Genomic DNA, 24,125 nt, shown 5'->3' with positions numbered 1-24,125 from the left:
GGCAGGAAGTGTGACTCAACTCAACTCAAACTTTATTTAGACTTAGACTTAGACTTTCTTTATTGTCATTTTGTATGCACAGAGTGCATACAGAACGAAATTTCGTTTCCATACAGCTCAGAAAAATGTATAAAGCACATTTAAAACAACCGGGGTTGACCAAAGTCCTGTACAGAAATCACCACTGCAGAGCATAAGATAAAAACTGAAAGCTAAAAACACAATGCAAAAAAGATAAAATATAATAGAATAATGTTTCAATGTAAATAAAATAAATTTTAAAATAAAATAAAATTTAGCCAAATGTCCACTTAGACTTGATTAAAAGCCAGGGAGAAGAAGTGTGCTTTTAGAGAGGATTTAAAAACCTCAAAGGAGCCCGCCGATCGAATATGCCAAGGTAAATTATTCCTGAGTCTCGGTGCCGCTGCCATAAAGGCGCGATCACCTTTGTAAAGCAGATCCATAATTATTTCAAAACAAAGGAGGTGGGTGGGTAGGGCTGTCTGGATCCATGAAGTTTTCTACACGGATCCAGTTTGAGTTGCATTCAAATCACTGCTACCTTAATCAGTTTCATTCAGTCCACCTGTGTGTGCCAATCAGTCTCCTTGTTTTCACCTGCACCAAGCTGTATTTCTACTGGTCAGTTCCATTCACTCCTACCAGGTGAACACTGTTTCTGTTCATGCCATGCTAGTCCATGTCAAGACATACCTGTTTTTTTAAGCCCATGTTTAGACATAAGTTTATCTTTTCTTTATTGAACTTCTCAACTCACCCTCCTGCCTCTGCCTGCCTGTTTGCACTTGAGTCTACTCCAAGGGCACATGGTGCAAGAGAAACAACAACCCTTAAACAATTTGATGATCTGTGGATTTTTTTTCACATGAATGTGCAGCAATATTACTAATAATAAGTCTTAATAAAGTGACTGAAAGATCAGAACACTGACATTTTGATTGGCAAACTCACCAGATCTTAACTCAAGCTCTAAGGAGACAATAACTGATCAATTCAGAATTTCATGTAGAAGTTCATATCCAGCACAAAACTTGTGTGTAATTTCCAAAACCGGTGACCATAGCTGTATCGTGGCTTCAGCTGTAAATAAATGATGAAAGTAGAAGTGAGTACATAAAGAGCTAACATTATTTAAACAACCAGAGATCCCTCAACACACGAGCCAATGTGCAGCATTTGTATCTCGTACAGCTCTAACAAATCAGAGGATAAATAAGCCCCACTGGTGATCGTTTGTGAAACTGACTGTTGAATGCATTATTCTGATTTGAATTATCCTCTAATATCCCGAGCACTTCCAGAGAGTGTCACTGGCTTCACATCATTAGGAAAAACAAACAAATCATCTTACATAATCATGTTGCTTCGGGGAGCGCTCAATGTTACAAATGTCTGAGTTTATCTGCAAAATTAAATGTTCCTGTAAAGAACCCGGCAGCAAATATTACATTAAGATCTGCATCATTCTTCCTATTTAAACATAAAATATAAGTAAGCTTTTTTTAATGATATATAAAAAAACACATACAAATATAACTTTGCTCAAACCAACAGCAAACTATGTTTGCTTTTATCTCAGGAGTTACCCAGATGTTGATGAAATATAATGTATTTGGAAAAACACTTTCAAACATTTTATTCTATCACACACATATAATTTCACTCTTTCTCCCCAAATCACATTAGGTTTCCACTTATACACATTTTCTGAGCTATAATCAAGAGTATAAACATGAAAAGAGATTTTTTAGAATTTATGGATTATTTGGACACAATTTTTTATTCAAACGCCAGAGTTAAAAATATATATATCGTGCTTATTTTCTGTTTTGAAATCCCTACATAAGAGCAAAAGTGTGAACAATGATGAGGTTTAGTTTTAACATAACATTCTTATATATAGTGTATTTCATCAAAATGTATCAAGGATAGTTATGTTTTGGATTGGTTTGTTGTTACACCATTTATTCTAAAGTTGCTCCCTGTTGTGCTTACATTAAAGCGTCATTCACTCCTGTTACATTTTAAATTTGTGTTGTTCGGCTTCGTTTGTTTTACTCCACATCTGGTTTAAGTTTGACTGTTCACTGTTAATAATGCTTCTTCTTTTACAGTCAGATGTTTTTAGCCAACTCCAGAATCAATGTCCAAAATGGCTGCTGCAGTAATGAGCCCGGAATGGGTTATTTTGTACGTAGTTAAATCAGTCGACAACCTTTTTAAAAAAAAAAAAACAACCCTTAAACTGTGATGATACACAATCTAAAGAAACGGTCATACAGCAAACATTATCCTGCTACTTTGTTAGCCAGTGAAAACAAAACGTGGGAGAGGTGCTGGAGATTTATGTCTTATATTTGTGTTCTGCACCTCTTTCAGATCAGAACAATCATATTCAGGACTAATAAGTGATCTTTGACCTTCTTGTGTGGACCTATTTTTGTATTTGTACTAATGGCTTCGGATCAGTTTGTCTCTTCGCCAATTTGTACCCATATTTTATACCAATGTGCTGCAATTGTATCCCACCCTACTACATTAGTGTAGCTATTAACGAACTCATGTTTAGCCATATAGCATGGGCTTTGATTTTTTATTTCCCTTTGTGTTTAATTAGGTCTATGAATTATGTGGATAAAAACTCAAACGTCTTTGAATCGCCTGTATGATTTATTGAATTTCTTCTTTTTTTTTTTTAAGAAAACTTTGTATACCGCTTTTGTTTTTCCATTTGCTTAGGTTCTGGTCTCCATTTAGGCCCTTTGACTTGTATAATATTAGATATTAACCCTGATCAATCTAAAATAAATTTAAAATACCTACTTCTGACAGATATGATGTATTGGAATCATAAAAACAAAGGCAGGGAACCAAGGAGGGTGCAGAACTGAGAATCTAAATATACCCAAATAAGAACAGAAACACAAACATGACAACAAACTTAAACAAACTGATGCAAGCTTAGTATGAGACGTCCCACAGTAGACTAAACCATTTGGTTCCCAAAACAATCAGATATAAAATGACCAAAAGAGCAAAGTGATTGAGCAGTGAGGTGAGAAGAGGGGGGTATCCAGCACCTGACTCATGACTTCCTTCCCCATTCACCTGCAAATAATTTGTGTCTGCCTATTTTAGTTGATTGTGCAGCTTTAACTTTCACATCAGCGGAAGGTTTGATTGGTTAATGGTTTACATAGAGGAACAGTTTGATTCAGAGTTGGTACAGTCTACTTTAGGGGGGTCTGGAATCCTAATAAAAGGTCCTTGAACAATTGTTAATGACCCGTTTGAATAAAGGCAACATAATAATTCTCAACCATGTTATTTTTTTCCCATTTCCATGGTGTCCCATCCTTAATTAGTGTGAAATTTAAAATTTGCCATCTGAGCATATTATCGCCTCCTCTGATTAAACTTATTTTATTTAGGAAGACCAAACCAGCCAGTGGGGTCCATGTACTGTCCCAGTTGGTGTGAGTTTACTGCTTTTTTTCTGTTCTCAAATGTTTTGATCACCACGCAGCTCCCGAGTTTCTGTCTGCACTCTGGTCCAGAACAAACCTTAGCACTCATTACACCAACGTAGCTAACTTCAATTAATGTATGTTGCCAGTTTGATCCCCAGCTCTGACCATCTCAGTTGCTGTGGCCTTAACACTTCACCTGCATTGGAAGGTGGGCCCGGTGGCACTAATGTATGGCAGCCTCGCTTCTGTCAGTCTGCCCCAGGGCAGCTGTGGCTACAATGTAGCTCACCGCCGACAGGGTGTGAATGACTGAATGCAGTGTAAAGCATTCGGGGTCATTGGACTTGATTAAGTGCTATACAGTGCAACCCATTTACCATTCAAATTATTCTATAAAGCGAAAAACTACAATATGATTTTGTGAGAACAACTGAAAGTCAGACCCATAGGTGGTTGTTGCTCCAGTGAAATTCAGGCTTCATGGTGCCCATGTGATCTCTTGCTGTGGTCACATTATCAGAGCCTGTGTGATTATACTAAAAAGTCCTATTTCAGGTGTCATCATGGTCCTTTCCAGCTGTGTCTCCATTTTTGAAAATTACCATCTTGTTTGAAGGACTTTTAATGGTGGCTTGTAAAGGACAGACAGACGCTGAGGGTTTATGTTCCTTACATTTGCTTTTTTAGGTTTATTGCTTTAGTTAAACCTACTGGTTAATTGGTCTTTAAGGGATGAAGTGAGGAAGGATGTGTCCACCAAGGCATTGTCAAAACGGTAATTGGAATGCCGGGTGTGTCGGGTGAGACTGTTTGGCTCAGCATGGCCATTCTCTAAGTAGGAGATGTTTTATTTACGAGGTTGGCAGCAGCGGATAAACAGATTCATCATTGTGGGGGATGTCAAGGGGACCGGGATCACACTGTTGGAGGATGCATTTCAAAAGCAATAACTAACTCTGTGGTGGCTGTAAAGTCAGATTCTCAGGCTTTCAGCAGCGCATGAAGTGGAGCAAAGTCATGTGGTCAGGCAGTAATAATGATGTGCTGTTTGTTGGTCAAAGAGGACCGTGGTTTACAAATGAAAGCGGACAAAGGGAATAAACAAGCTCTTCTCTAATGCTTCCTGTTTGTCTATTTACTTTTCATGCCGTCCATCAACAACAACTGTTTAAAGAAAGACCAGAGTGAGCGCCTGTTTTCCCTTCCCTCCTTTAGAATTATCTGAATTTAAATGAATTGCTCTCTTTGAGATGGAAGATAGCTGAAAGCTGTTTTTATCTTTGAAGAATGTCCACATGAAACAACAGTGTTTGAAAATCAGACTCCCTGGAATGGTGACCAGCATAGGAGATGCCAATCACATTAGAGACACATCATGGCAAACGGCAGCTAAGAAATAAATGCAGTATATACTTCAGGATGCCACAATACAAGGTTTCTACAAAGCTGTGTCTGTGTTTGTGCAGAGTTAAACCAAGCTAATTTTATCTATAGAGTATTTTGATAGCTAGCTCTAGTGTAGGTAAATTGGGGCCATCTGCGAACACACTGACCAAAAAATAAAGGCTTTTCAGCTTTGCGCCGCTAAACCCTTTGAAGCATTCCACAGTGGTTTAAATTATCAAATGTCTACTGTAATTAACTTCTTTGCTGTTAGAGTTTCATTTATTGATCTAACTTGCAACTAAAATCAAATTCTCTAAAGAAAATATTTTAATAAAAAGCCAAGCATTAGGAGTACATGTTTACATTATTACACATAATTGATCATTTTCTTTCTTTAGGCCATCTTCTCATCAGACAAAAAAAAATCAACCAGTACATTGATGGTGTTTGCAGTCTTGAAGAGGTTTTTTAGGATGGTTTAAGAAAACAATGAGCTCCCTAAATTACGACTGAGCATAAAAGCTCTGAAGCTACTTCAATCATGCACAAAACCTCCACACGTAGCACACAGAGTTCATTATTGGTTGGCATCTATTTAGAGTCCTTGGTCTGTAATTGAACAGCGTGATAGCACTATGAGATGCACATTAAGGGACTAACGCTAACGGCGTACTTACTGTCATGATTTAGGTGTTTGTTTATTTGTTTTGGACTTTTCTGGACTAATTTTCACTCCCCTCAGCCATCAGCCATCTGTCCCCATCCAATCAGCTCAGTTCACTCTGCCACCGTCCGTCTACCTGTTTCTGTGTGCCCAGCTAGCTGGACTCATCTGTTTTACTCGTGTTCAGCCTTCACTGTTGTATGCTGCCAGTATCTGCATGCCCGGTCTCCTCATGAGTTCCAGCTTTGCCGGTTCTGGTGGTTCCTCAGTCTGCTTTTCCTGTTCTGGTGAGCTTCTGCCTTCATCTCTGGTTTAAGTCTGTCACTGCCTGTGTACCTGTTGAAGTCTGGTTCTGCCAGTCACCCCACCTGCATCCTCTGGTCTCCTGCCCATTACTGCCTGCCTGCCTCATCTGCCATTATTCACATTCTGCAATAAACATTTTAAATATGAAGGTCTGTGTCCGGCTAAATTCCAGGTTCTCCGGGAGCATTCTTAACACTTACATCTCATCATGACCATACTGTGCTGGCAATGTGGTCGTGATGAGATGTAGTTTATGGCAACTGTCTCTGTGGTTCTTCCACTACTCTCCCTCTAATGATAAAGATCTCACCAATCAATAATCCATGGCCTATAATCAGGCCCCTTCCATAAAGAGATCTATGTTCACCAATCTCCCCATGATACAGGGTCCTCAGCTGAGGAGATACAGACATGCCTCCAAATTGTGCATAGACTGGTTGCTGGGAGGCTGAAGAAAGACCTGAGTTTTCAAGTTTCATTTTAAATGCCAAACTTTCCTTCCCTTCTGTTGAAGAGAGTGTATGGCGTGATAATTAGCAATGAAAAGTTAAAAAGTTAGGATAACAAAGTATGGCACTTAGTTTTTGTGATTTGTGTTTATGATAGGTCCAACCTGCTGCTGATGTTAAGAGTCTGGAACTGTTTCATTAGCAGTGCCATGAGATAAATCCCTCATTTACTAACTGTGCATGTGGACATATGTAGTAAAGAAGACTGCAGCAACGTTGCTGCACAAAATTGCATGTTCTGCTGTGCAGATGCATTCTGCAGAAAAACATTTCTCCTGCATCCTCTCATGCTGCTAACAAACTCACAGACATGCTGAATAGGATATATCTATTCACAGGAAGGCTGGAACTGAAGATGGAAGCACAGAAACTGCTCCCAGTTATACCGAGGTTCCGTTGATTCGGAGGACAGATCTTAGAGCAGACACAATATCCGTGAAGGCAGCGCTGTAATTGGATGGCCAAGAACAGGGCAAGAAATAATATTTGGCCATCACAAAAAGACCATCAATGTCGTGATTTCCCTCATACTAAAATGAGGTTTTTCAAATACACTGCTATCGTGCAATGTTTGGACAGTATGTGAGGTCCAGGAGGCCGTGGTTTAGTCTTCTCGTGTGAAGGGCTGCGTGTCTTAGAGTCCCTTAGTCATTATTCAAATATTCTGCAGCTGTAATGAGACATGACAAGTAAATGATTCATATTAAAGATTCAAAGACACAGGGTACAATAACCAAAGAGTGAAGAACAGCTTTTGTTAAGTTAATGTTTTTGGGATGGGGAGGCGTTAACCTTCCTGTAACAGGGACACACTCAAACATTGTTTTAGGTCCTAGATTTCTACTTTTTCCAAAGAGACTAAATGTTGCCATATATCAGAGATAAATTAAACCCTGTATGGGTCATACTTTAAAAGATCTGTAATTTTTTCTGGAACTTAAGTGTAAATCATAAAGGGGTTACAACAACAAAAATCTAGATTTCTCAGCGCAACAAAGAGAAGAGATCAACATTAGGTGAACTCTATTAGCATTAGTGTGGTATTTCCAAAATATCAAAATTCTGCCGTCTAAACAGATAAAGAAACATGCACAGAAACATAGAATCTATTCAGTCAAACCTCCAGATGTTTTCACTGAGGAATTATCAAAACCGAGGAAATGTTTCAGTTTTCTATTAATATCATCAGACAATGTTGGACTAATTCCACAACGCTCAAAATTAAACTCTCCCACTTTCTTATTTGTTTGGTATAGAAGTTACTGATGTATATTATGTAAAATGTCTTATACTTTGAGTTTTCCTTGCCTTCATGACTACGATAGCCGACCACCTTATCACACGTGCAAGTTATTGGATCAATCTCCTTTGATTGATTTGTCTTATTTAAACTCTTACTACATTTTCTTTTGTCCAGTAAATCAACCTTTGACAATAAAAACTGGTTTGCTGGATTATATTTGTCATGAAGATGACTTGAAGATGCCTTGAGACAAAAAATATCTATTATGGACATGGAAAGTCTAACTCTTGGTTATAAAATTAGTTTTAATTGACAACTGTAGTCTGTAAATGAACCTTCTAAATATATGTGGTAAGATTTTTTTGTGTTTTTTAAAGGAAAAAAAAATTGTTTTGCATAAAATATTTTTTTCCAACCCAAGTCTGAAATATACAATGCAAAAAAAAAAAAAAAAAAAAGAATCTGAGCAAAAGAAGAGAGAAAAATTAACTTTGTCATGCACAGTATAGCCCCTAAATAAAGCATGGTTACACAGCAGCAGCTCTCTCACACACACACACACACACACACACACACACACACACACACGCTCTGTTGTCACATCCTCTGACACCAGCAGCCATAAATGCTTGATGTTATGTGCAAGTGAGAACATGAGGATTAGCTTTTACCAGAGGTGCAACCAAATCTGACAAGACAGCAGCGAGCAGAGAAAAGCTAACAGCACGGCTCCTGGCTGGTGAGTGCAGCGGTGCTGAAGGCAGGGTCATGTGGAGGGAGGCATCAGTGCACACACAGGACTGCTAACATGCACCACAACCACAGTTTAAGCTACTGATAAATTACTTAAATCATCACAGTTCACATTTTAAAATGTAAAAGATTTAACAGTTCCGTGATAAACCACGAGCTGAGATGAAACAACTGTGCCTTGGCATGGTGCATATAACAGACGTGCTGTTGTTAAACCTAACAAAAGCATTTAACTCCTATTTAAAAAGACTGATATGTTTGATCAACCTTTACTTTTACCTTTTTACAGCATCAAGTTTGATTACATTAATGTTATGCACATTAATAAGAAATGTGCATAGCATTTGACAGTTTAGCTGCTGGCTAAATTAATCAATCAAACTCTGTAGAGCACTTTTAAACAAAGAGTTTTTGTCCTCTGTAAAGTGGATAAAAACAGAAGGACAGACATTTCCCCATTAGAAACATACAATGAAATGATCAAAATGATCAACTCAAGTTAAAACCGTAATAATATAATGAGGAATTAAAAAATGAGAAATAAAATGTCAGACTAATTAGAAACTGTGGAAATAGTTGTGTAAGAGTTGATATTGAATAAGTAGAAAGGGCAAGTCAAATTTTATGAAATAATTAAATAATTAATTTTATCAATAAAAGCCTAAAGATAAGACCATACATAATGAACATAAAAATTGATAAAATCTAGAATAGCAAAGACCAATATTTCTTTTAAACATATAACAGTACTTGATTGTTAATACCATAAACAAAGCAAATTATACTAATTTATACATCCATACTGATTTATATATTTATTCAGCTATTCTTCTGTTCCTGTTTTTTCTGTCCTGTATTTTAATCATGTAAAGCACTTTGCATTGTCTCTGTACTGAATTGCGCTATACAAATAAATTTGCCTTGCCTTACCTTGTCAAGCTGGTGTCCTCCAGTTAAATTGTGAACTTTTTTTTTTAATCTCAACATCCATCATTTAAGACCTGTAATTATTTTGCTAATTGTTTTTAGACATTGATTAATCTAGAGATTAAGTGAAATCGCATGTCTGATGTGAAATCACGTATGCAGTGTTACATTAGTGTGGACTATGTCAGGGAATAATTAGTTCATGCTGGTTGTTCTGCCTTAAGTGTGTTTGATTAAAAAAGGGTCATCAGAATTCTTGTGATGAATATTTCAAATTCAATTCTTTAGGATTTATGTTAAAAGTATGATCTATAAATGATTATTCAGACAGTAATGGTTTACCTGTATTTTACTGTAAAATTTAGTTGATGGTTGCAATGAATTGTGGGTAGCAGAAGCTCAATCTGCTGTCGTCCAACTCATGTCCAAGTCATTCCTGTGTTCTACATCTCACTCAAATCTCCAAAAGCAATGGCTGGAAGTTTAACAAGTGTTTAAAAGCTAATGCAATACAGATATATCACCTTTATAAGTTTTATACATGTTATAAGTTTTTTTCTGTACATGTTTATTTTCAGGATATAGACGTAGCCCATGCTTCATATTCATATCAGTGCTGTTATTCAGGTGTACCAATTGACCCAGTTAACTATTGATACTGTATGTTCTGCGACTTTGAGGATGGCACTTTATTTATTTTTAATACATTATTTTGGTACTAACTGTTTCCTTGTGTATTTATTTTTCGAATACCAAACGTATGTATATTTTTCTGTTTCTATTTCTGTTTGTTTTTCAGCTTTACTTGACCTTTTCAAGCCACAACGTTACATTGTAAGCTTGTGAAACAGTATTTGAGTTGTTATTTATACACCTTAACAGATACAGAGTGCCATAGTGACAGCATCATACTGCTGCAAAATGATAAGCATAGGATTTCAAGAGATATTATTATTGTGGGTTATATTAAGAAGTGAATAGAATGAAATGGAAATACCTTTTTAGTCTCACAGTGGGGAAGTTCGGGCATGACAGTGACATAAACACATAGACAAGATACACCAGACTTACACATTAGTTTAAATAATATGAATAAAAAGCTATTTTTAATGCAGGGGAGGAAGAACTTATCAGAAGGGGGAAAAAGTACCACACAATTAATAATTGATAATTAGGCATATTTTGTCAGGTTTTGTCTTTGTTGCCGAACCAATGTGTAGACCAGAGCCGAGACACAGCATGATGGAGTGATGGTAATTTAATAATTAACAAAGCACTTACAGAAGTCTAACAGCAACGGAGCAGGAAATAAACGGGTGACCGACAGAACAAAGTGTAGCTTGATGGAGATAGACAGAGAACCTGACTTCTAGTGAAATGAACAGTTGGCTTTAAGTAGAGGGGAAGAATAAATGGGAAATTCAGGAGCACAGGTGAAGACAATTAGAACAATCAGTGACAGGTGCAAAGAAGGAAAGTGAAAAGGAAAGACGGGGAGAACACAGGGAAATGGAGGGAACATGAATACAAGGAGCTTATAAATAAGGGAGGTGGAATGCAGGGGAAACTACCTGGTGACAGAAACAAAAATCTACAGATAATAAACTATACTAAGGAGGCGCACACTTAAACAGAACAACAGAATCAATACCCAGGGACCTAAGGGTAAGTAATCACAGCTCTGGGGATACCTGACATATTTAGGTAAAAATGCAATGTTCAAGTTAAAACAGAAGAAAGGCAGCAGTCGATTTACAGAACAATGTAAGAAAACTGTGCAATATGCATGTTAGTACAAACCCACCCAGAGAAGTTAGAACATGTGCAAATAGACATTAGCATCTGAGAGACAGTGCAAATGACCCTAGATCACACCCATAGAACCAGTTTGTTAGCATGACAGCATTTGACTGCTGATTTCTCCGGTTCAGTTATCTGCAGAGATTAGGGAGACTGATTCCAGAAACTGTACTACTGAAAGTTATTTTATTACAGTGACATAAATATTATGAAAGATTTAAGTAGAAAATATGGAACAAATGTCTACCATGAGATTAATATTGTTTCCAGTGGACTTCAAGAATGGAGTTTTGGCAAAATCAAGAGCTGTATTCAAAGAAAAGCCACTTGAAACTCTTAAGACATGTGCTATGCATTTAAAAATGGGGCTAAGGCAAGGCAAATATTTGCAAAGTACATTTCATTACAACGACAATGCAACGTGCTTTACATGGATAAAACAAAGGAAAATAAAAACAGAATAAAAGCCAGTTGGAATAAAATGTAGAAAAATTTAAACAAAATAAAACGTAGAAAAATTGAATATTAATGATTTTAAAAACAGTTGGACTACAAACTTAAACTAATGATGTTTCAGTAAAACAGTTCAACTAGAACATTTAAAGATAATCTTAAACAAATGTGTTTTTAATCTCGATTTAAAGGAACTCAGGCTTTCAGCACTTTTACAGTTTTCTGGGAGTTTGTTCCAGATCAGTGGAGCATAGGAACTAAATGGTGTTCCTCCATGTCTGGTTCTGGTTCTGGTTCTGGTTCTGCAGAGCAGGCTGAAGCCAGAAGACCTGAGTGGTCTGGAGGGTTGATGCCCTGATAACAAGTCTGTGATGTATTTAGGCGCTAAATTAGGGATTTATAGACTAACAGAAGGATTTTAAAGTCTATTCTCTGAGATCCAGGGAACCATGGAAGGACTTCAGAACCGGGTCCATGTTCTCTACGTTCTTAGTCTTAGTGAGGACTTCAGAACCGGGTCCATGTTCTCTACGTTCTTAGTCTTAGTGGAAGGACTTCAGAACCGAGTCCATGATCTCTACGTTCTTAGTCTTAGTGGAAGGACTTCGGAACCGGGTCCATGTTCTCTACGTTCTTAGTCTTAGTGGAAGGACTTCAGAACCGGGTCCATGTTCTCTACGTTCTTAGTCTTAGTGGAAGGACTTCAGAACTGGATCCATGTTCTCTACGTTCTTAGTCTTAGTGGAAGGACTTCAGAACCGGGTCCATGTTCTCTATGTTCTTAGTCTTAGTGAGGACTTCAGAACTGGGTCCATGTGCTCTACTTTCTTAGTCTTAGTGAGGACGCGGGCAGCAGCGTTCTGGATCAGCTGCATCTGTCTGATCCACTTTTTAGGCTGACCTGTAAAAGGAGAGATGGGTCTTATTTTGGATCAGACATAAAAAAAATCTCATACGTCAATAGTTTGTAATATAATTTGGGTTTTGCAGTTCTGCAAAACAGTGTGCTGGTCAGTCTGGTTTAACTGGTCTGAAGCCTGATGAACTGATGTTTCCAACGGCAGACGGATGAGTTCATGACCCAATCCAATACTTCAAGTATCTGACTGCTTAGTAGCATGCTCTTAAAATAAAAACACCTTACTCAACATTCCCAGACACTATTGTCTATTGTCGTTCCTTAAGCCTGTTGTTAATCCTCCATTTTGAAAATGCGGTGGGCATGTTTCCATATGGGCATATAATCTATGGCAAGCCTTAAAAATCCCTGTTCATTGATGTCTAACTGAGTTTGAGCTATTTTGCAAAAACAACATTTTAGTTTCCAGAGGCATACCACAAAAGAGCTAGACCTCTAAAACAGTAATGACTACAGGGGCTAAAATAACAAATGCACATCACGCTTCTTCTTTTTTTGTAACATCTTTGGAAAACTGTACTGTATATTTTTTTCTCAATTCACAATTACATACTACTTTGTGTTGGTCCATCATGTAACATCCAAACAAGACACATTGAAGTTTAAGGTTTAGACCAGATCAGTGCTGTCTGCTTCCTCTAAAACAAATTAAACCTTTTCATTTAAGCTCTAATAGTAGGCAGTTTTACTGTATAACACCCGCCAAATGGTGCATTTCCAATCCATTTTCTGTTTAAAATGGGTGCAAAGTACATTCTATAAATGTTTGCAAACACTAACAGGACAGGGTTGAATTTTGTCATCCAGTGTTTCTCACAGTTACATATCTTCATCTAACGGCTATGATGATTGAGTAGAAAATGTGCAAGTCTGAATGACGACATAAATCTGGAAGGACATTTTAAGTCAAAGCAGCCATGTAGTCTGCAGGGCAGCAGCCATACCCTGCAGAGATTAGACAAATTAAAGCAGCACTTAAAGTATATGGACCTGATTAGCCCCCATAATGAAATCAAGCCTGACACCGCAGTTCTCCATTTGCACACACTTGTATTCACTTTGCCTCTGATCTCACTTTGCTCTCCATCTAGCCCAGAAAGCTCGATTCTGAGTTGCTCACACACTTGCTCCCTCTCCTCCTCCTTTCATTTTCTCAGCCTGCAGCCGTGAGCCACCTCCTCGTCTCTGACCCCCTCCACTGTAACTCCCTGCTTCATTTTCCTGCAGTCTTCTCATTTCTGGAGTAAGTGTGCTCCCTAGTGTTGCATCCATCAGAGAGAGTCCAACAGAAAAGAGAAGCAACACTGGCACATATGCCAAATATAGAACTGTGCATTCACAATAAATGCAGAGGGGCGGTTCAGGCCTGTACACACCATTGTCCTTACCGGAGGTCGTTATCATAGTAACAGGCTTGATAGTAAGAAAAATATCAAGATGTAGTTTGTGATTGTAATTCATTTCTTATCATATAGGCTATCTCTGTAACAGACTGGGCACCATGAACAACGTTTTTTCTTGATGTTGGGAAGTTATCTTCAACTATAAGTACCCAAGTGATGAATTATTGCATTACGTAATGCTGTATTGATTAATTCATTTAGTGATTCATACAGCACTTTAAAACAACCAATTCAGGTCAACAAAGCACTCAACAGTAAGATCACAAAACAAACACATAGAACCATAAAAGCAGACAACAGAGGAAGAATAATCATAGATGAAATTTCACCTTGCTACTTAGTATTCAAAGCCTCCCTGAAACCATTAGTCTAATTTAAAGATGCCTGGGTCTGTGGTGGAGCGAAGGTCTCAAAGGAGTTGGTTCCAAAGTCAGGGTGCTGCCACAGTGAAAATACCCAGACGCCCATTGCTTAAAGAAGATATAAGTAAGATGTTTACTTTAAATCAACCTAAATCGTTTGTCACCTGGGATGAAAGTAACATTCCCTATAAACAATTGGTCCTCTCCATCAACAATGTCATAGTCACGTTTTTCTCCTTTCTAACCTAGAGGTACGGTCCGGAACTACTGCGGTTCAGAGTGCTTGTAGTGAAATGAAAGTAACCGTTTTATGTAAAAAAATAAATTAAAAAAATAAAAACACATGAAAATGTATTATTTTTAAAAATTTGCTTAACACAGAGATTTTGATAATTTGTGGATTAATATGGAATTCTAAAAATAAAAGGGATTGTATTTAAATAAAATGCTGTACTGTGGTGTAATTAAGGAGTAATTTGTGTTGAGTCATTTTTTAAAGCCCCTTATAATACAAAGAGCAGCCTGAAAAGGACTGAATCCAGGATAATTAAAAGACAGAGAAACAAAATAAAAAAAGTGCATGTAAAACCTACATTTGTAGTGAAAATAATTAAAACACTTTCAATTGTCTTGTAAAAAGGTTTACAATAAACTTTCCTCTTCTGACTCCAATTGTAAAAAAGCAAGCAGCAGATTCCACACTGTAAGATTGTAGAATTGCGACGCTCAGGGTGGCAGCAGGTTGAAGTAGCCCCGTAACTTTGATTAAGATTTTTTTCTCTTTTAAAATTTCATTCCTGCTTTTCTTGGAAGAAAATGCTTTTTTTTTTTTTTTTTACAACCGTTTCTGTTTTTTATTGAATGCTGTGCAGCTGGATTGATTTTTCCCAATACATTTTTATATTTTGCTCTTTTGTTATGATGCGTAACCATAGCAACAGGGTGGTTTACTAAGGGGAGCAGCTGACTAACATCGCAAAAATACAACAACTGAAGACAGAAATCCCACAGGAGTTGAAAAGGAGTCATTGTGGTTGCAGAAAAGGGGCAAGATAGAAGGAGGAAGTTTAATCCAACTCTGCCATCCATCACAGAGTTGGATGACTTTCAAGCCCTGACAAGTACTAAGCAAGAGTATTGAGAATGCAGTATTATGTGTTTTACTCAGACATGACTGCAAGATCATATCCCCGACACCAACGTCTCTCTGCTGGGCTCCCTGACTATACGAGCAGAGAGAGATTTAAAGAGCTGCAGGAAAAGGAAAGGAGGTAAATTGGCAGTGCTTGTCAACATCAGATGGTGTCACCCAGCACACATTACTGTGAAGTGTCATCTCTGCATTCCAGACATTGAACTATTGGCAGTAAGCTTTCGTCCACACTATTTGCCAAAAGAGTTCACCAGTGTTGATTTGGTGGTTGTTTACATTCCGCCCTCAGCTGTTGCTGACAATGCATGTGTTGTCATCAGTTCTGTTGTTGCTAAGATGCAGACACAACACCCAAATTATTTTGTTGCAATGTCTAATGATTTTAATCTTGCCTCATGCTCTGCTACACTGCCAACATTTAAACAGTTTTTTTCCGCTGCTCCACCAGAGAAAACAAGACATTGGATTTGTTTTACACAAATGTCAAGGATTCATATATTTCCAAATCTAGACCTCCTCTGGGTAAATCAGATCACAACGTTGTTTTTCTCTGATCAGATTATAAACCCCTTTTGTATGAACTTCTGTGTGGACAGCATTATCCCACCAGAACAGTGAGATGCTTCCCTAATAACAAACCAGTGACCTGAAGGAACTGCTGAACAATAAAAAAGAGCCTTTGGGGAGCGAGACAGAGAGTTATTGAGGAGTATACAGAAGCAGCCCAAAGTCAAGATCAGAGACAGCAAGGAGGTGTGTAGGAAGAAGCTGGAGAGTAAACTGCAGAGGAACAATATCACATGTGTGGTCTGGCATCAGGACGATTACAGGCTTCAAGCAGAAAGAGGATCGGATTGATTGATGTCTGGACAGAGCCAATGAGCTGAACACATTCTTCAATAGGTTCAGTTCAGGAACAGTCTCACCATCCTCGCCTCCTGGCCCCCACCACACAGACATCCCACCCTCCTTAGACCCACAGCTTTCCTGTCACACTTTGGATGTTTTATCCTCTACCTCAGTCATGGACTCTTCTGCTTCCACTAATTTGTCTTCAACCAAATCAGGAGATGCTGCTGCTCCCTCCCCTCCCACTTTTCTGTTTCTAGACGTCAGGTGAAGAGGCAACTGGCGAGATTCAACCAGAACAAGGAAGTAGGTCCAGATGGTGTCAGCCCCAGAGGCCTGAAGGTCTGTGCAGAGCAGCTCTGTGGGATACTGCAGCACCTCTTCAATCTAAGCTTGACCCAAGAGAAGATACCGCTGTTGTGGGAGATATCCTGTCAGATTCCAGTACCAATGAAAACTCACCCATCAGTCATCAACGACTACAGACCCTGACATTCCACATCATGAAGGTCCTGGAGAGACTCATGTTGGCCCACCTGAGTAAGCAAACCAGCACATATCAGAACCCCCTGCAGTTTGCTTATTGCCATGGAGTTGGAGCTGAAGACGCCGTCATACACCTGCTTCAACAAGTGCTGCCTGTTTGTCATCTGGACAAACAGGCAGCGCTGCGAGGAATGTCTTCTGCTTTGTCAGAAACTCCAGAAGACTGAAGTGAAGGCCTCAACAATCACCTCAATCAAAGACTACCTGACACACCGACCACACTTTGTGAGACTGAAGGACTGTGTCTAACCAGATGGTCAGCACCACAGGGGACTGTACTCTCTCTGTTCCTTTTCACTCTGTACGCTTCCAACTTCCAACACAAGTCTGATTCCTGTCATCTACAGAAATACTGAGATGACTCTTCAGTTGTCGGGTGTGTCAGAGATGGGCAAGAAGCTGAGTACAGAGAACTGATGGACCGCTTTTTGGCATGGTGTGGAAGCAATCGTCTCACCTTGAATGTGAACAAAACAAAGGAGAGCATTGTAGATCTCAGGAGAAACAGTATTAGATCAGACCCATTTTCCATCATGGGAGAAGAAGGGGAGGTGGTTGAGGAATATAAACACCTTGGTGTTCATTTAGACAGACTGGAGTGGAGACTCAACAGTGTACTATGTACAAGAAAGGAAGGAGCACACTGTAGTTTTTGAGGAAGTTCAGATCCTTCAATGTTTCAAGCAAGATGCTGCAGATCTTCTATAAGTCTGTTGCTGCCGTCTCGTCTGCCATCATCTGTTGGGGCAGCAGCATCAGAGCCAGAGACTTAAAAAGGCTAACAACCTGATAAAGATGACTGGTTCTGTTCTGGGAACGACTGTAGAACCTCTGGAGACGATGATGCAAAGAGGGATTTTGCATAAAGTCAAGAAAATTATGGACAATCCTGAACATCCTCTTTGTGACATTGTCTTTGGAAAATAGAGCCTCTTTAGTGAAAAGCTTCTTCAGATTTGTTGTAAAAAGAACCGCTACAAATCTTTCTTGCTCACAGCCATCACCATATATAACTCCTTGACAAAATGAGTTACATCAACATTTAATTTCCCTTTGGGATAAATAAAGTATTTTGAATTTGAATTGAATAAACAGAAGGAAACGGAAATAGTGGCACATTGTCTGAAAAACTAACTCCACCAAAAATTCTAAATCTGCAATTTTAAAATGAATGTCTAAGTCTTGGATTTGCTACTTTGTTTGGAATAATTTTCCTGTTCAGGACCCAGTTTAGACCAAGTTCTGGCCTCACATTTGACTCTAGAATACTTTGATAAATGAGATATATAAAAGCTTCTGGTTGACTCAAAGACTGCAAGTTGCCCAAGTCCTCTGGCTTTAAATCCTGGCACAATTTATACACCTACGAGAAGACCAGTGTCAACTCAATTTTAGAAGGATGGGGGAAGCCACATTCTGGCAAAAATATTAATAAATATATAAATTATTTCAGTAACTCATACCATCCCATCATTAATTGCAAATGTTGAAGATATTGGTTCTGTTCATCCACAGAACTTGACTGATCCAAACTGCATCGAACAAACAGAGCTGCAGAGAGGATTGTCAGGACTGACCTTCCATCCGTCCATGAGCTGTACAGGTCCAGAGCCAATAAAATGGCTGCCAAAAGAGCTGTTGATCCAACTCATCCTGGTCACAGGTTATTCAGACTTTTACCCGCAGGGTAATAGTCTGAGTGCTGATGGCTAAAATGAGCCAACATCTAGCCAGCAGAGCTAGTTTCTCCCTCCAGGCGGTGACTCTGATGAACACTTTACAGTCGGGGTAGCCAGCTATACTGCTGTGGGCAAAAAATACTCTCCTGCACATACTGTTCCTCTTCTTACATTTTATTTTCTGTTATAGATTGTAGTTGCTGTTCTGCTTAATGTTACTTGTCTGCCTGTTTTTATTGTTTTTTTTGTTTTTTTCACAAAATGTGAGCGTTCTGAAGTCAAATTCCCTATTTGTACCACAAACCTCATGAATGAGGTTGATTCTGATTTTGTATGAGTTGTTTGTGGAAATATGTTGTTTCATGTAGACCATTCAGAGGAAAATTTGCTGTCATCTTTCAGGATTTCTTTATATTTCTAAGAAAACTGGTCTGTCTCAACTTGGGGCAAATTTGCCTGGACATTCTTTGTTGACAGCACGTTAAATGGTCTTGTTAGTGAAAAGTGCTTTATAAATAAACTTGCCTTGTTTGCCAGAGTTGTTTCACAGTTTCTTAGTAACTTACTTATCTCTCTGTAGAATGATGGATTTCAAATATTTTGGAAATGTGCTTCGCAGACTGTTGGGGAGCAGTAGTCGCGTCTCTTAAAACGATTGCTGATGTCTTTGCTCTGCGTGCCCCGTACACTGCAAAAACAGAACTAAAAATAAGTAATATTTTCTCAAAATTAGTGCATTTGTCCTTGATTTGAGCAGGTAAAGGAGATTATCTGCCAATGAAATGAGTATTTTTACCCCTAAAATAATATAATTAGATATAATTCACTTGAAAAAAGATGATGGAGATGAGTTATTCCTATTTTAAGTGCAAAAATCTTATTCCATTGGCAGATTCTTTTATTTACCTGCTCAAATAAAGTATGAATACACTAATTCCAAGAGAAGTTTACTTATTTTTAGTTCAGTTTTTGCAGTGTAGTGGTAAGCAACCAAAGCTGCTTTTATGGAGGTGGCCAAGACTGATGGTCAGTTAATTCAGTGAATGAGGTTCATGGCCAATTCAATGATTGCCAGTTAAGATTAATGGATAGGTATGCCCCGAAATCACTTTGTCAAAGCTGCTGATTGTTTGTGCCAAAGAGAAAAGCAAAATGCCTGATTAACTAAAGAAAGATACTCTATATTACACCTAAAATAAATAAATAAAAGCTTTGTGCCCTTAAAATGTTTTAAAAAGTATCCATCTGCAAATTTGTATGATTCTTGAACTCTGGTCGGGGGAGCACAAAATCCTTGCCAGAGCAGTAAATGGCAACCAGGCCATTTTTGGACATCCCTGAGCTAAACTGAAACACATGAATAACTGTATCATGTTTGCATGGAAATGTGTGTTGAAGGGGGGAAGCAATGATAAAGGTACGTACCTACAGGAAGATGCACTCCGCATCTGCTTCTGCAAGCACACGAACACAGCTCCATGAACGAATCTGATCATACTCTCTCATGAATGCGTTCACACAATCGCGCATACACGAGCAGCATCAGCTGCGTGAAATGACTGTGTGTCACATTGCAATCCAACACCATTCAGACCCACAGCTGCACTTATGCTGAAAAGTAGTCTGTCGTCAAGGCTTTTTATTTGACAGCTGTTCCAAAAAGACTCCAGTCCTATCTATTGCTTTTATATTATCAACATGCTTCTTTCTTCAACACGCTCTAACACTTGGAGGGCTTAAAGGATAAGGGAAATAGCGTATCAGTTACTCAAGCTCTGTGAAAATGCATGTAATGCTCTTCATAACCTCATTGTTAATAGAAACAAATCCAAGAGCCACTGCAGCGAGGGCTACATATCCCCCATAACTTTTATGGAGTGACGGTCATTTCAATGCCGGCGCTCGGCAGCTTCTATCTTCTCCAATTTTATTTTTGACCTTTCAATAAATTCACCTCCTTTTTTTTACATCAGCCGTCGGTTAGAGAGAGAGAAAGAGAGACAGAGAGAGAGATGTTGAACATTTTAAGTTGAAAGGTTGTAATTGAAGGAGTGCCTGGAGCAGAGAGGAGAAATTATAGGATGTTCATTTTTTATCCTGATACCCATGAGAAAGGCAGAGATAAGAAGCGTGTAAGGACATCCTGCATGGCTCACTGCAGGATGAAAAAAAGAAAACAAAGCAGGTCCAGTTCACTACATCAGCCCACCAAAGATATATAGGACAGCATGTATACAACTCAAGTTGGTGTTCTATTGTATTTCTCATCCATGAAATTGTGCACAGTGAGCACAGATATTGGTGGTGGTGTCGAGGGAAGGGGGTTTACTTTATCGCCCTCTGCGATTAAGAAAGCCTCACCAGAGAGTGGCCGGCTCTCCTCTCCATTGCCATACAGGAGTAATTTGAGAAAGCTAGCCTGGAGGCGGTCCGTTAACAAGCTCCTCCACATCACCATATAGTGCACAACACTGGAAGCAGCTGGCCTTAAGTGGCTGCATGTCATTCTGAAGAGCAACTGACAAACACACAGAGTCACATTCAAATCCCAAACTCTGAAATGACATTCTGATAAATAAAGCCGCACAAATAGTCGGCGGAAACTAGGGCGCGTTCATTCTTGCTGTCTGCTAGGACCATGCCTCTTCAAAGGTGGTACAGGTTCATACCATCTTTGGCTGTTCTTGTGTATGAAAAGTTCTGCATCCCTTTGGGCACAAGATGTGACTTGTATTCTGGAACACAAAATGCATCATCTGAAACCAAAAGCTGTCATGATCCTGGGGTGTTTGAGTCCTGATTTTCTTTTGGGTTTTAAAACATTACTTGTTATGCGTTTGTCTTACCCTATTAGTTCATCATTTGTGTTCAGTTTTCTATGTTTATTTTTAGCGCTTCAGTGTGCAGCAGTGGTGCAAGAGATAAAGAGTTTGTCCTGTAACGGGTGGGTTGCAGGTTAAATCCCCTGCTCCGACTGTCTCAGTTGTTGTGTCCTTGGACAAAACACTTCACCTGCATTATCTGCTGGTGGTGGTCAGAGGGTCTGGTGGTGCCGATGCATGGCAGCCTCGTCTCTGTCAGTCTGCCCCAGGGCAGCTGTGGCTACCGTATTTTTCCCACTACAAGGCGCACTTAAAATCCTTAAATCTTCTCAGAAATTGATGGTGCTCCTTATCTATGATCACCGTTGTGCTTACTGACTGATTTTATGTGGTACAATGTGCTCATAAATCTGTTAAAATGTGTAAAGTACGACCTTGGTTAGCAATGAAGCTCAATGGATATTAGGAGCATTACGATACACTGTGTCTCTACCTGATAGGACCCCTGAGCTGTCTACCAGACTGCCTGACTGTAATGTCTAGTCTAGAAGTGCGTTCATGTAAGGCAGCCTGAAGTATGTGCTAGCAACAATAAACCTAGTAAGTTAATTCTATATAAAAGTCAGGTTTATTTTGGCCTTATGCTAGAAACAGGGGAGTGTAGTCCAGCTACTCTGTCCTCCTGAAAGAGACGGATAGCTCACACTTGGAAAGAATATATGATACGACTTATAATCCGGTGTGCCCTATGGTCCATAAAATATGGTACTAACACAGCGCACCACAGCCAGCGTGTGAATGTGTGAATGACTGACTGTGGTGTAAAGGGGTGGCCGGTCTTGATAAAGCCAATTACTATTTCTGATTAACTGTTTAGCGGTGTTTCCCCCGATAGCTTCTTTGTGATCCAGCTCTGAACACTTTGTGTTAATTAGTCTGTTTTTCCTGCTTGGCCTTCCTTCTCAGCTCCACATATCCCCTGACTGGCACGCCTTTCTGTTCCTTCCCCTTTTCCACAGGTATGTCACATTCACAACGGTATATTTTATCTGCCTTGTAGCCAGCACACATATCAAAACAGTGGCAACGTTTCAGTGCATTAAAAATATATGGGCAGCAAACCGCGACACATCACAACACCATTCAAGTCAAAACCACCATTCAATCTGATTTAGCCTCTCTTTTACGTGGCCTTTTATCCTGTTTTTCAGTGCAATGATCCCCAGTGAACAACATTTTCTATGCGACTATTGTCCTCATCAGCCATGTAAGCAGGAAATACATTTTCTGGTTTATGAACAGTAAAAAAAAATAATGGGTCTTTATGCTTACAATCTGGAAAATGTAAACTTGACTTTTATGGGTTACAAAAATGGTTCCATTATGATAAGAATTATTGAACCAGTAAAGCAGCTTTGGCCTGGTGAAAATTATAAGACTGAATGACTTGAAAAATAACGGAAGAAGAACTTCTGACAGATCAAAATAGCATGCGTCACATTGAATACGGGTCAGCACCTTCGCCAACATGTCTTTCTTTAGGAATATTAGCTAAGCCACTTCCATCCATCCATTTTCTCTAAGTCACATGATCATAGCAAATCTAACTCAACAGGACTGATGGTCCTAAAACTTTTTCAGTGTTTAAATAAACAGGAATGTCAACTGGGAAAAACCCTCACAGAATTTGTTTTTTTTAAACATTCATTTTCTTGGACTGGCTGGATTTAAAATCTGATGCATCATGATTTCATCACTAAACAACAAATGTGTCTGTGCAAACTTTCAGTTATTATTGCAACAGCTTAAATCTGAGGCAACTGGACTTTCGTTCAGTTCTTTCTAAAAACATTTTGACACCTATCCAGGAGTCTTGGTCAGTTCTGGCGGCTCGCTCTGAGCAACCTGCAGTTGGTGCGCTGCTGTTTTTAAGGACATGGAGGCCCGTCCTCCTAGGTGCATTCTCAGTCAGAAGCCAATCAATGGCCCACCATCACTGTCCTGGGTCGTTAGAAGCTGCTGCTTGGTGTGAGTGGAATACTTGGTCACCTGAATCATGATGAGATGCTGATATAATCTCTCTGGAGGACAGAGCTGTAAACACTGGAGGATCTTCCCCTTCTGTTCAGTTTTTTTTTTCTCTTTTGACCAAAATGGCTTCTTTCACACCTTTTTCAAACATGTGTTCTCTCTGGTCTTTCAATCCAGTCAAAGGTTTGCTGTTTTTAGCACTTCTTATTATTCAGTGCTTTATTTTACTCTATTTAGACCAACAGGAGTAGAATAGAGAGCGACCCGGTGCAGAGCTTAGCGGGCGGAATAAGGTAGGGCGTTTAATACGTTTCAGTCTGATGTTTTATATGCATTTGAGAATGTAACCAGGTGAATGTGCCTGCCTGTGTAAATGTTTTAAATTGTGGGTTTGACTAAACGAGCGTTATATAAATTCAGTCTATTTACTTCCCTGAAGGACCATGTCTGCTCCTTACTGAACACTTTGGTCCCTTCATGGGTCTCAACAGCATCTGTATCCCTCTGACTCCACGCCTGACATTCTCCTCTATGCATATTCAGTAAATGTCGTTTAAAACCGGGCAACTTAAATGTAACGAATTGGGCTAAAACTGCCAGTGTATTCTGATGGCAGCTGGCTCTGTTTGAGCCTACATGATTGTCAGCTGGCACTCATGAGTACTACTCAATAAAATAACCCATTAGATGCATCTCTGTGCTGTTTTGTTGACCAGTTTGCTCTTTTTCCTGCTGTACTGCTCCTTTCTTATGAGAGAAAATGTTCTGCAGCACAAATGTTGCCTGAATGCAGCCAAAAAAAGAAGGAGTGAAAAGACAACTTCCA

General features: G+C 39.1%; 1 long non-coding RNA gene across 1 annotated transcript; it reads left to right on the top strand.

Annotated features, from left to right (window-relative positions):
* Nucleotides 1–22,241: 22,241 nt before the first annotated feature.
* Nucleotides 22,242–23,586, top strand: LOC118558137. Its single transcript, XR_004928168.1, has 3 exons — nucleotides 22,242–22,287; nucleotides 22,480–22,535; nucleotides 23,537–23,586. It is a non-coding gene; the product is annotated as an uncharacterized LOC118558137 (long non-coding RNA).
* Nucleotides 23,587–24,125: the final 539 nt, after the last annotated feature.

Source organism: Fundulus heteroclitus, unplaced genomic scaffold (assembly GCF_011125445.2).
Source record: "Fundulus heteroclitus isolate FHET01 unplaced genomic scaffold, MU-UCD_Fhet_4.1 scaffold_102, whole genome shotgun sequence".
Classification (NCBI taxonomy): domain Eukaryota; kingdom Metazoa; phylum Chordata; class Actinopteri; order Cyprinodontiformes; family Fundulidae; genus Fundulus; species Fundulus heteroclitus.
The sequence above is the reverse complement of the archived record's forward strand: the minus strand, read 5'-3'. Positions and strand labels throughout refer to the sequence as shown.